At 41.4% G+C, this 12,013-nt stretch overlaps 1 protein-coding gene across 1 annotated transcript in view; it reads right to left on the bottom strand.

Annotated features, from left to right (window-relative positions):
- Positions 1 to 11,859, bottom strand: part of nlgn3a (neuroligin 3a) — a 120,519-nt gene extending 108,660 nt beyond the window's left edge. The window contains exon 1 of the mRNA XM_034120994.1: positions 11,611 to 11,859. The gene's annotated coding sequence lies outside the window, so the exon portion shown is untranslated. The remainder of the gene's footprint in view (positions 1 to 11,610) is intronic.
- Positions 11,860 to 12,013: the final 154 nt, after the last annotated feature.

Here is a 12,013-nt window from a genome sequence, read left to right as displayed (position 1 = left end):
CAATTTATCAAGAAAGTCCAAAACAGTGTGCACAGTGATGCACTTAATACACATTTCATAATCCCTAATTCCTCCTTTTTTAGTGTTTGACGGATGCCATGGTGGAACCAGAAACACGACTATGTCCCGTGACATTGAGCTAACAATATGGCTATAATTCATGAGTTCTAATGCTTCACTATCCCCCATGCCATTGCACACAGAGGAGAGGAGAGGAGAGAGGAGAGGAGAGGTTGCCCTGATATTACTGCTGACGCCTGAGTCCTAGACGCTGCACTTAGAGTGTCTCCTGCAGGACATTATTCAAACACACACAGGCACTACAAAGTCCGTGAGACAAGAGTAGGCCACTACGGTATCGAACACACACACCCTATGAAGCTGAGGGTACTCAAGGTCATTTAGCAAGGCACCACATGGACAGGATGTCACCACTTTCTAAAAATCCATTATATTTAATCAACAGCATAATGTATATACATTGTGTTACAGCTCTGAATGTATTGGGATGAAAAGACCCTCTGAACACAGAACTCTGGGAATGAATTAAAATCCCATTTGTGTATTTGAAACAGAGAATACCACATTAATGACTGAATGCTTAGAAGTAGGCCATGTCCAAACACTGCAGGCAAATTCGGCCTCGGGTTGTCTGTACTTCCTCAAAAGCTGCACACAGCACGCACTGTGAGCTACTACTGTATCTCACTTCCTTTACTCTGCCTACTTTGAAGCAAATGTGCCTAGAGCAATCACAACACATACTGTAGATACTGTATATGTACTCAAACTCCCTGCATGCAAGCAGACTTTCACATGAAGAACGATTTCTGAATCAATTTTGCTCTTGTGAAACAACTTCTCTCATCTACTTTCTTTCAACATTCCCCCTTATGTCTTTGTTGGTGGAACAGCTATAAACATCCTGCCTGTTCCATGTTTCATTAGCAACCTGAGGGGAAAAAAAGGGTTTTCCTCTAACATCTGGATGTTAGCTACCTTGAGTGATAAGTCATATCAGATTGGATCCTGCTACATCAAATGCAACTTGAGGGCGCATTATTTATTCAGTTGGCTGCTGACATCCAAACCATGCCCTAAACGGTGACACTTTGAAAAACTATTCCTCTGTGCCTGAACTGTGCAAGTGCTACTACCGGGCTTGCAGAGGGGAGAGAGTTTATGTTCCTTTTACCAGGCATGAACGCAGATGAGAAGGAACAACAAGGCCATTGTTGTTCGCTAGCTGAAGAGCCTTGGAGCTTCTGCGAGGAGCAAACACAACTGCTGTAAAATTTCATGTGACTACAAGGCCTCCCTGCTATTTTCATAGCCACTAAAAGCAAAGCCCTCAGAGCCAGAGCAGCACATGAGCCATTACCAATATTCATCTCTGTAGTGAACAGAAAGCCTGGCTAGCATAAATACTGGCCTGTGTAGGTGTGTCTCATTTTGAGTTTATGTGTGTGGGTGATTTGTATTGTACTTTTTCATGTTTTATGAGGTCGCAGGGAAAAAATATAAATCAGGAACATTTTTTTACTCGAATGAAATCCGGATTTGTAAGCAAAGCCGGCCGTATGACAGTGGCAAATTGCAATGCTTTAAGTTTTCAGGAGAAAAAGCATTTGTTAAGAAGACACATTCCTTTTTCTATCTCAGCGCTACACTTCTACTTTAGAATTATTTAAAAGGCATCTGTATACGGTTAACACACCCTTGGGTTGACCTTAAGAAGGTCATAATGGTGAAGATTGACTCCACAAGTTAGCATTAGCAACTTGGTATGCAGACTTACTCCAAGAAGGAAATCCATATGTGATAGAAACAAAGCAAATGTTTTTAGTGGAAGAGGAGTGCTGCCTTTGTGCAGGATTAAGTGCTTTAGATCTAATGATGAGAAAGGGCCTGTTTTTTATTTGTTTCCAAACAGGCATTTTGCTCTTGATAGAATAGCGGCTGTGTTCCGTCTCCGGGGGGTAGACATGCTCATCAAAGACCGGGCTTTGTCAAACAATCCATAAACTCTTAATGCCACATAGTACAAGATACTTGCTAGACAAGTTCAGAGAAGGAGCAAAAATCAATAGGACATTGTATCCCAATTTACAATGTGATTATAGTACATAACATTTCATATCATGTTATAATTAGTTTCTGAACCATTAAGGGAGAGCTCATGTTTTGGGAAGTTCACCCCTTCAGCTCAGAATTCCTTGGTGGGATTCCCGCTCTTCCTATCAATATCTGTGGCAGTGGCTGCCAGAAGATTTGGTGGCTCTGGATGCCTGGGGCTGTAAATCTGGGCCAGGGGTTGTGTGGGATGCTCAGATAAATGGGTTGGGCTTTGTTTTATTGCAGCACTGCTTGTCTTAACTTTCTGTGTCTACCAGGGATTTAGTCAATTTGCTACTGTCCTTGGGCCTCTCTCTGCAACAGCGGCTCTGAGTCGGGTTTGACTCAGCCCTGGTGCCACAAGATTACATAAATATCCTCTATGAGCCATTCAACACTGTATACACGCTCTACTGTTTTGGTCGCTTTTTATCTTCAGCAGCGTTGTGTTTTTGCATGGGTACAGGGTGCAACTCTCAGATTAAAAGGGGAACTGAGGATCTTCATACAACCCAATATGACAAGTCTTTTCTCACTGTGCTAAACAATTAAACGCAAAGAGTAAACATTTCCTCAATAGAGGACATTATGCCGTCACGTCGTGTGCTCTAAACCTTTGCTAATTGATCGACTAAAAAATAACTTTACATGTGATGCAGCTGAGGAGCAAAGCATCAATATGGAGTAAAGTGGGCCACCGAGACGCAAAGCACAATTATCCCCGAGGAAATATGTCACATTTTCGACGTCTTTTGTGATAAGGTTCCCTGATTCGTGCCTCTAATGTCTTCTTTCAAAAAGCAGTGGGATACAAAGGCACAGATATGGCTTATTAGGTCAGTTCTGTATTTCTTTTCACACACTGATCATGGATCTGCTGGATAAATCACATGGGTATCATTAGAATCAACCCCGAGGAGTCTTCGGGTGCAGCTTGCAAGTGTGTGTACGCTGGGTAATGACTTTCCTTTAGCTATTTCTTCAATAGCAAAATCAAGTAAAATAAAGCGCAGCAGCTTGGCAGTCTTGCTGAAATATCTTTTGCAGTTCGGATGCCTTTTGCTCGGTGAAATACACAATGCCTCTTCCTTTCAATAATTGATTACAGAAGTAGACTTGGGAGATATCTTGGTCATACAAATCAAGGAGAGTCTAAAATAAAGTAAATTCAATATTCTGTTTAGTGGATTGTTATTCTTCAGCAGAAATAGCAAATAACTTCATTCAACACCCCATTAGTTAACATATTACTGGGTGCCAGGCTACCAAATAGACTTCAACAATAAATGCTTATTGTCACTGTTTGCTTTGGAGTTACAGAAGGGCTTTTGGAGAATTTTAAATGTGTGTGAAGCAGGTTTGAATTCAAAGTGGATGTGATTAAAGAGAATAAGAGATGAGAATGCCAGTACATTCTGGGGAGTCAGAAAACCTTGAATCATTAAATAATGTTCAGCTTGGCAGGGAGATCTGCCACAATCAGAAATCTTCACATAAAAGAGGGAGCACAAAATACAATTTGGTAGCATTGGTATTCTGGTTGTCGTTTGTGCATCGCTGTAAAAAAATGGATGGTAACGCGGTAGTTGTCCACAGCATGAATAAAACAAACTTGACTGGCTTTCTCGAATCCAGAGCTCACTTGTCAAAGGCTTATCCAGGCTTACCTTTGTCCAACCTTACCATTTTCCTCTTGTTTCCTTTCAATCTCAACTCTTCCTTCTGTCCTTGCTTTTATCCACTCTGATCCCTGCTCCATTCCTGCTGCTCTCAGAGAACCATTTCTATCCAACAGTATCATTTCACTCCTCAGCTTCAGGACTGAACTGCCCACCACTATTATGTCATTCAACACCTGCACTTAAACCCAGCTAAAATTCATATTGGTTGCAGGCTGAAAAGGACGTATGAGAAGAACTACAACTCTAGGGTCTCTCATCGCAAATCTACCTTCCTGTTAGAGTGACTCGAGAGACAAAACAAGAGTCACTTCACAGGATACCAAAAGAAAATACTGCAAGTTGTATTTAATATGACACACAGTAAATGTAGTCCATGAAGAATATACAGTATATTAATAATCATTGTTCGGATTGCATCCCACATAGTTATGTGTTCTACAGATAATATGTGATTATGGATTTTAAAGCGCAAAACAAATCTGTGCTTCTTAAAGGATCAGAAAGCGCCTGAAGGATCCCTTTAGTCTTCTGTGTTTGCCCACATCAACAAACTCCCCCAAAAGAAAACTTTTTTCTAGATTAAAGGCAGGAATGAAATAGCAAGCTCCTGCCCTTATCCTCACTTTTTCACTCAAACCATTGTCCTAGTGACCTACAGCCACAAATTCATCAGAGCTGCCATCTTGGGAGAATGAGCCACAAAGCTATTTTTGTAGTGACCCAGATTTTCAGGTGAATCTGGATCGGTATCAATGTAATGAGCTGCAGCAAGTCAAAGAGAACATATTAGGTCAAATAAACTCCATTCAGCATGGATTTTAGAGCTTGACATATACTATGAATTTTAAAATGATCAATAAACTAAAAGATCTATTTAAGCTCCAAGAGCCATGCAATGTGTGCATCTTTCCTTTAAAACCCAATCAATGTCAGAGAAAACTCCCCCTTCTAACTTCCTTTGTTGGTCATTTTTTTTCAGATTAATATCAAGTCAATTTCCTGGAGCCTGTTCTTACACAGAGTGATGGCATGATGATGTTATCATTGGAAGAACGCTATAATTGTGGAGGATGGCTCCTTTTGGGAGGAATGTGGGCACAGATGGACCCTGAGTTTGATGGAGGAATTTCTCTGTCCTCAAAGGCTACCAGGAAGTATTGCCAAGCTGGCAAGAGATATAAATAGACCGCAGTCAGGTGCAGGTCTTACATGTAAGCACCAAAATAAAGTGATCCCAAAGCAGGTACTATCCTATTTAGGAGGAAGGTTTACAATGTCATAAAGCAACAATAAAAAGCTCCCACACTGTAAAACATGATACTATTCTGGGACTCTGATAAGATGTGCTTGCTTACTATTTCAAGACATTGTTACTCACATATCCCTATTGAGGTTACTGGAGACTTCGAGTACATCAGGACACAGTGGACATCCATCAAAGGGCTAACACACAAAGACATCCACTCACGCTCACATTCAAACCTGCAGGCAGTTCAGAGTCTCCAGTCAACCTGATTTGCATGTATGTGGAGTGTTTGAGTAAATGTGAGCAGCAGTACAGATTGTGTAGCTACCACTGAAGACACACAGGACATGTTTTCACTATTATTTTGGGGAAGTTGGGATTTTACTCCTCAGATCATAAAAAACCTGAGTTTACAATCTACTGCTTTTTAAGTGTACTCTTGCATCGAGTTTATTCTAAAAATGGTTTGAACTAAAAGCTCAAACCAAGGGATTTAGTATTTTTCCGGCAGAGTTGTATCTCTGGCATTGGGGAGAAGGTGTTAAAGCTACAATTTACAAACAATCAAATGAAAGAAGAAAATGCAGGAGAAAATCATTATTCACTTTTTTAGGGCGCCAGTCAATGGTTTCTAAGGAGGCAGGGGTTGCAGTGCGATCATTTGGACTCATTGCCTCAGTTTATCTAAAAGTCTGGCTACAGCCCTGAGTACAAAAACAACATAGTCCAAAGAGAGGCCAACCAAAGGCATTAATATACAATGCTTTACATGCATTATACACACACTACATTTTCATTCGGTCTCTAAGAACCTGAGTAGTCAAAATAGTGATCTAAAAATATAAAAGCTAAAACAGTAATCTCAGTCAGCCATATCTTTGAACATCTGTGGCTAATGCCTTCTCCATGTACTGTCCCAAATACAGGTGAAAAGAGCAGCGGAGAGTCTGCCTTAACAATTATTTTTAAAAAGGGATAAAAATAAAGGCTTTTACAATATTTACAACTTGCCTTGAGAAAGCAAGAAAGATAAAGCAGCATGACACAGATGCTGGAGTCAATGTCAGCACTGATTTGGCTACATTTAGTATACATCACAAGTCTCCAATAATATGAGTGTGTAAGTGTGTGTGTTTGTGTGAAATATGAAGTTAATATACAAAAGAGTATAAAACAACTGTAGTTCAAGAGTCTCAAGAGTATAGAGTATATAATGGTTACCCCGTTTCAGTAAGAGTTTCTGCATGTGTGTATTTGAGTATGAGTGTGTGTGTGTGGGTGTGTATATGTGTGTGTGGGAGAGTGAGGAAAGATCTCTATTAATCTCTTGCATTACTGCAGTCATTTTCACTCTCTTCATCACCATCAGCATGTGCTCTGTGAGATTTAAAATATTTAAATCTGTAATCTGTCAGCATTATGAGGCACACACACACACACACACACACACACACACACACACACACACACACACACACACACACACACACACACACACACACACACACACACACACACACACACACACACACACACACACACACACACACACACACACACGCACGCACACGCGACTGGTGTCCTATCAGTCACCATGCTTTCCACTTCACGTGGCCCCACATACATCACAGGGACCTGACACTGCCTTTTTTTCTGTAGCTCAGGCTGGGAAAGACTCCCCGACAGACCAGTGTCTGTAATTCTTCAGCAGCCATACTGCCATGCTGCTGGACCCTAGAGAACATTTAAGGGAAATGCATGCTGCTGAAAAAAGAAAGAAAAAAACAAGCTGCGGCAGTGCGATGCGCGAGGAAGCCTCTAATTGTTTCCCCAGTGTATGTGACCCAGTGACTCTGGAGGAGTTCTTACTTGTTCTTTTACTACGGTTAAACCAGCATTCATTATTGATTTGGTGGCACAGACTGTTACACAACACGGTCTTATGAGTGGGCCTAAGTGTTCTGTCAGTTTGGTGCGCATATGCATTTGAGCCTCACTAATACAGCCTATTTTACCTTTCTTATACATAGTGCCTTATTTTCCTAAAACTCTGAATTAATAACCAAGAATGAATACATTGAATGGGATTAAAGCTTGAACGACAGTGACCCATATATGAATATTAGGTTGATGGAAGACACTCCAACGTAGCCCATTTAGCCAGCTCCATGTCATGTCTTCATACGACAGGCTTTTACTAAGCTCCTTAAGAGCCGGCCCCAGGGGGATCTATGGGAAGCTGGAGGTACTGACTCAGGCCTTATCTTCACTAATTTACCCCATGAATTAGACGGGCCCTTGCTTCTGTGTCCTGCCAGACCCACACAGTACTCACTTATGTTAAGAAAAATTAGGAGAGAAAGGGGCTTAGCGATTACTTTATTGGATAAGAAACCAGGGAATTGACAGGGGGGGCACACTCTGCCACATCAACTTTACCTGGACAGTAACATTCATCCCAGGGATTTAAAAATGTTGATTCCCTGTCACTTGTCTGTCTAATCTCAGGGTGGATTAAGAGGAATAAAATGCAATTTGATTCATATGGATTAAGGTAGACTTTTTTAAAACAAACAGGCAGGGTTTCACCCTGTCAGCCACAAAGTACAGTAAGGACAGAGTGACTGCGTCTTTGTTCCTCTCAGACTTGCCTTAAATTCTCTTTGACAGATCATTTAAAATTCAAATGAGCTGGCAAGCTGCAGATGTGGACTTTTAGAGGACAAAAAGTGTGGGGCTTCAGAAATCTATACACACATTTGAGAGTTATTTGTTGTGTCATGTCATATCACATGTGCAAGTAGACTGTGCAAATCATAGTCCTAGTCTGGAAGAAAGTGTGACACTTTGACAAAGTAAAATCAATGGGATGTAAACAAACTTGCATGCACTGCTTCACAGGATTGAATCCTGTACACCCGAGTTAAGAAAGGTCATTCATGTTGTTCGCATGTTCCACATGAATGAAATGAACTGAGCTTCATCCCAAGCTAAGCTTATGTAAGTTTAAAGTACAGATTTGCATCCGAGAGCCGCTCTCCCTATCATCGCAGCCTCCCGCCCCCTCCTCTCCCTGCCTCTCTCCATGTGATGCATTTTTTAAAAGTCTCCTTTAACAAAAGGAAAACAATCGAAAATAGCTCCTCACTTCTGCCGCTTATTCGATTAGGTCCATGATTTTTACTCAGCAGGCTCTGTCCTCTGTCTGTGATTATTGAGTGTGAATTTTATAATGAATAAATAAATAATGAATAGATAACTTCTGGCAGACAGTGAGTGGAGACATACTGTGTGACATCTGCTTTGTAGTTAGAATGGTGATGTCCAAAAGAATCCTGTTTACTAAGCAGACATTGGTCTTTGGCAGGGAAACCTGTTAGTCAGGGGAGATGTTGTTGGGCCATGAACAATGTAAAATCTCTGTTAAATATGTTATGTGCAGTAGACTTGAGGCGTATCTTTGTGCCTCAGGCCAAAACCATTTTGTTAGTCAAACAAAGACTCCTTCATCTTTTCACAGATTTAACAAATTCATCTTATTCATTATTAAAACGAATATGACACAAGTGTATCGAGTGGATGTCGCTGGTTTCAAGTAATACTTTAAGAAAACAATCAGGGTGTTTTTCGGTAATTTCGTGACAAAACGTGTGATTTAATGACGATGAAAGCTCATCCTCCTGAGCAAATATGAAGAGACAAGTTTATCCTCCTTCATTAGTCACCGCATATCTGTGGATAGCCAGATTCTGAGAGAGCTTAGCTGCCACGCCATGATACAATTTGACTTTGATTTAAATGACTTTGTTGCTTTAACCCCTGACAGTTTTTAGAGCCATTGTTTAGCCGAATAAGAAAACAGAAGTACTTTAAATCATTTATGATTTAAGTGCTTATCCCTACTCTTGCACAAAGAGAAAGAAAGATAGATGAAAGGCACTCTGTATATGTTTGTATTATATGACATTTTTATAGTGACCATCCGCCATCAAGGCCATGCAATTCTGAATCTCGTTTGCTTGGTAATGTAGACTAAATCTATATGCATTAAATACAAATATTCCACAACTGTCTTTTTTTGTGTGTGTATGACATTGCCAAGTAGGGAAAATAGTGCTAGAACAATGACAGGCTTTTCTTGCGGTGTGGGATAGGCAGCGATAGGACATATTTTCAGAAGGTCAAAAGGTATCCATTTGGGAAATTATTCAACTCCTGCTCCTGCTGCTCCAAGACAACACGTCAAACACAATGAAGAATATTAGAAAACACAAATAACCTTCCTCAGTCTTTCTCATATGTGCAACAACACACCTCTGCATATACACACAGGAGCACACACGCTCGCACGCACACACGCTCGCACGCACACACGCTTGCACACACACACGCTTGCACACACGCGCTTGCACACACGCTTGCACACACGCTTGCACACACGCGCTTGCACACACGCTCCAACACGCACAAGCGCTAGCACACCTTCCATCCAAGCGTCTGGGTGTGAGAGCAATAACGAGAAAATACGGGGAAAGAAACTCAAGGCTAAGAACAAGAGGCCTCTTGGGCCAATGAGCGGCTCATCCATGTTAAGTCAGGCAAAGGTGTACTCAGGTGTATTCACTTTAGGTCAGAACGAAGCCTCGCTGACCTTTGCAGCAGACAGGGAGTCTCATTGAGCTTTTCTTGAGCAGTTCTGAGACTCACAGGATAAACAATAGACTCGTGCTGCACTTTGAAATGTTGTGTGTTCGAGTGTTTGGGCTTGTCAGTGATCACGTGTTGACCACCTCTCTGTGGATCTAGGTCCAAAATGTCCAGCTAATGAACACATTCAGCAAGCAGCTCGGTAATTATACTCCAACAGCTGAAACACAAAGCTCGGTTTTTAGCTGCCATGATTGTCACAAGCACAAACCCAGATTTTGTTTAAGCAAAGAGTATAGGAATGGATAATAAAACAGCAGGGCACTTGAAGAATAGCACTTTGCTGGACTGGAATACAAACTCTGAAAGGCCAGAGAGAGAATTCACAAGCAGCAGCCACAGCAGCAGCAGCATGCATAATCCTTCACATGATACTGAAGGCACACATACAATATAAATGAACGCAATTTGCTTGCAAATCAAATTCCAAAGAGTGCTAATCAAATTTCATAGGGTGGTTCTTAAATGCGTGCAACAACAAAATATGAATTCAATGAGTCTGAGTTATTATCGCCCATTAAGAGCTTCTTTCATCAATAGTGTGGTGTGCATGCCAAATAAAAAAAACTGGATCATTTCCCAAACGCAGGGACACATAGCGTACTTAACCAATCACCATGACAACTCTTGGTCATGGGTTATTTTCGCTCCCTCTTTCAATTTTTTGGGATTCAACTCTCAGTTAATTATTCTCTCTTCTATTGACTACAACACTTATTTTCCCATGTGTCAGGAATTCTAAGATTTGAAGAAGGCACATGGGGGCCTGCAACAGGATCATCATAATGCTTTAAATGTATACTCCGTTTTTACACAAGCAGTGTGTGCATGTGTTTTTTACAGCTGTCATGGGAATTATAAAGATGGCAAAGTAAGGCTACTCACTAGAATGTAGCAGACATAACACAACTCAAGATCAATGATGAAGAGGGCCTACATTTATGCTGCAGCCTCAGAAATAATTACAGTGATCAGTATAGGCATGGAAATATGCACATAATTAATAAAAGATCATATGTAGGCTACACTCTTTTTGTCACTCTAAATTAGACAGAAGTGTGCACTATCATTATAGCTGCTAGAAAAATACTAAATATACAACTCATTAGCTAAACTTAAAAAATAATAATTGGAAAATCGGGACCCCCAGGTACGCTTGTGGCAGACCATCCTGCTCCATCACCACAACAGATGGAGGTAGCCTGCTGCAAATTAGTGCCAGATCGCACTCGCGTTATACAAACAAACATCTTTAGATCTGATGTCATCCTGGGCGATTTGATTCAGTACTTCTTCGTTTGATTCCCCCTAAACTTTAGAGCTTACATTTTAAATTGCCTAAAGCAAGTCACCGGGCTATTTCATTTGCGTTAAAAGGGAGAGCAATGAGAGGGAAGGAGAGAGAGCCTGGCTGCGCGTCACTGCTCCATCACGCACACAAGATATCTTCATGCCCAAGTAACAAGTGCTCTGATCAATTATCGCATGTGTTTTACTCCCTGCATTAACGTGTGCAGCGCGGTGTTTGCACATCTTACGTATGGCAGAGTGGGTAAAAGACACACAGTTACCCAGCACCCACATTTCTGCCTCTAATGAGCCTCGGTTTAGTCCGTTCAAGTCACACAAATCCAAATGCGTTTTGGAAGTGTACGTGCCTTGTGCCGGTGTACTGCGCTTCGTCGATGTAGCTTAAAACAAAAATACCTGTTATCATATTTAAGTAATAATTAAAAACAAAACTGGTATAATTGTAATCCAAGTATCCCGGTGCCCCTGCATCTAACTCTCTCACTACGCACGCAGCCTTCAGGTTTTTACCCCCAAATGCTCATCAAGTAGTATCATAAAATGACTCACCTGCCTTGTCGAGATGTGGATCCCCCCATGCCTTGCTTTTCTGAAAATAAAAAGCCGGGACAATGTTCCACAGCTTCGGGGTCTTCTTCACTTGCAGTCGGGTATACTCCAAATATCCGTACAGTCTGCGCACTGCTTAGCTTTTTCAGGGAATGACCTTCCTGTGAAGCGGTACCGTCTTTCAATATCCTCACTCCAATCTTATTTCACTGCATTTGTCCCGTGTTGTTGTTGTTTTTTTTCAGCGGAAAGCTCTCCTTCTAGTCCTGGTGCGTTTTGATGCTTTTGCCTGGACTCTCAGGCTCAACACGAGCTTCGCGGGAGCGCGCGGCGCGTTCTCGGCTGAGCATTCGGGAGCGCCGATTGGAGATGGAGAGGAGAGTTACTAAGGTAACCAAGGGCA

This window comes from Trematomus bernacchii, unplaced genomic scaffold (assembly GCF_902827165.1).
Source record: "Trematomus bernacchii unplaced genomic scaffold, fTreBer1.1, whole genome shotgun sequence".
Lineage (NCBI taxonomy): Eukaryota > Metazoa > Chordata > Actinopteri > Perciformes > Nototheniidae > Trematomus > Trematomus bernacchii.
The sequence above is the reverse complement of the archived record's forward strand: the minus strand, read 5'-3'. Positions and strand labels throughout refer to the sequence as shown.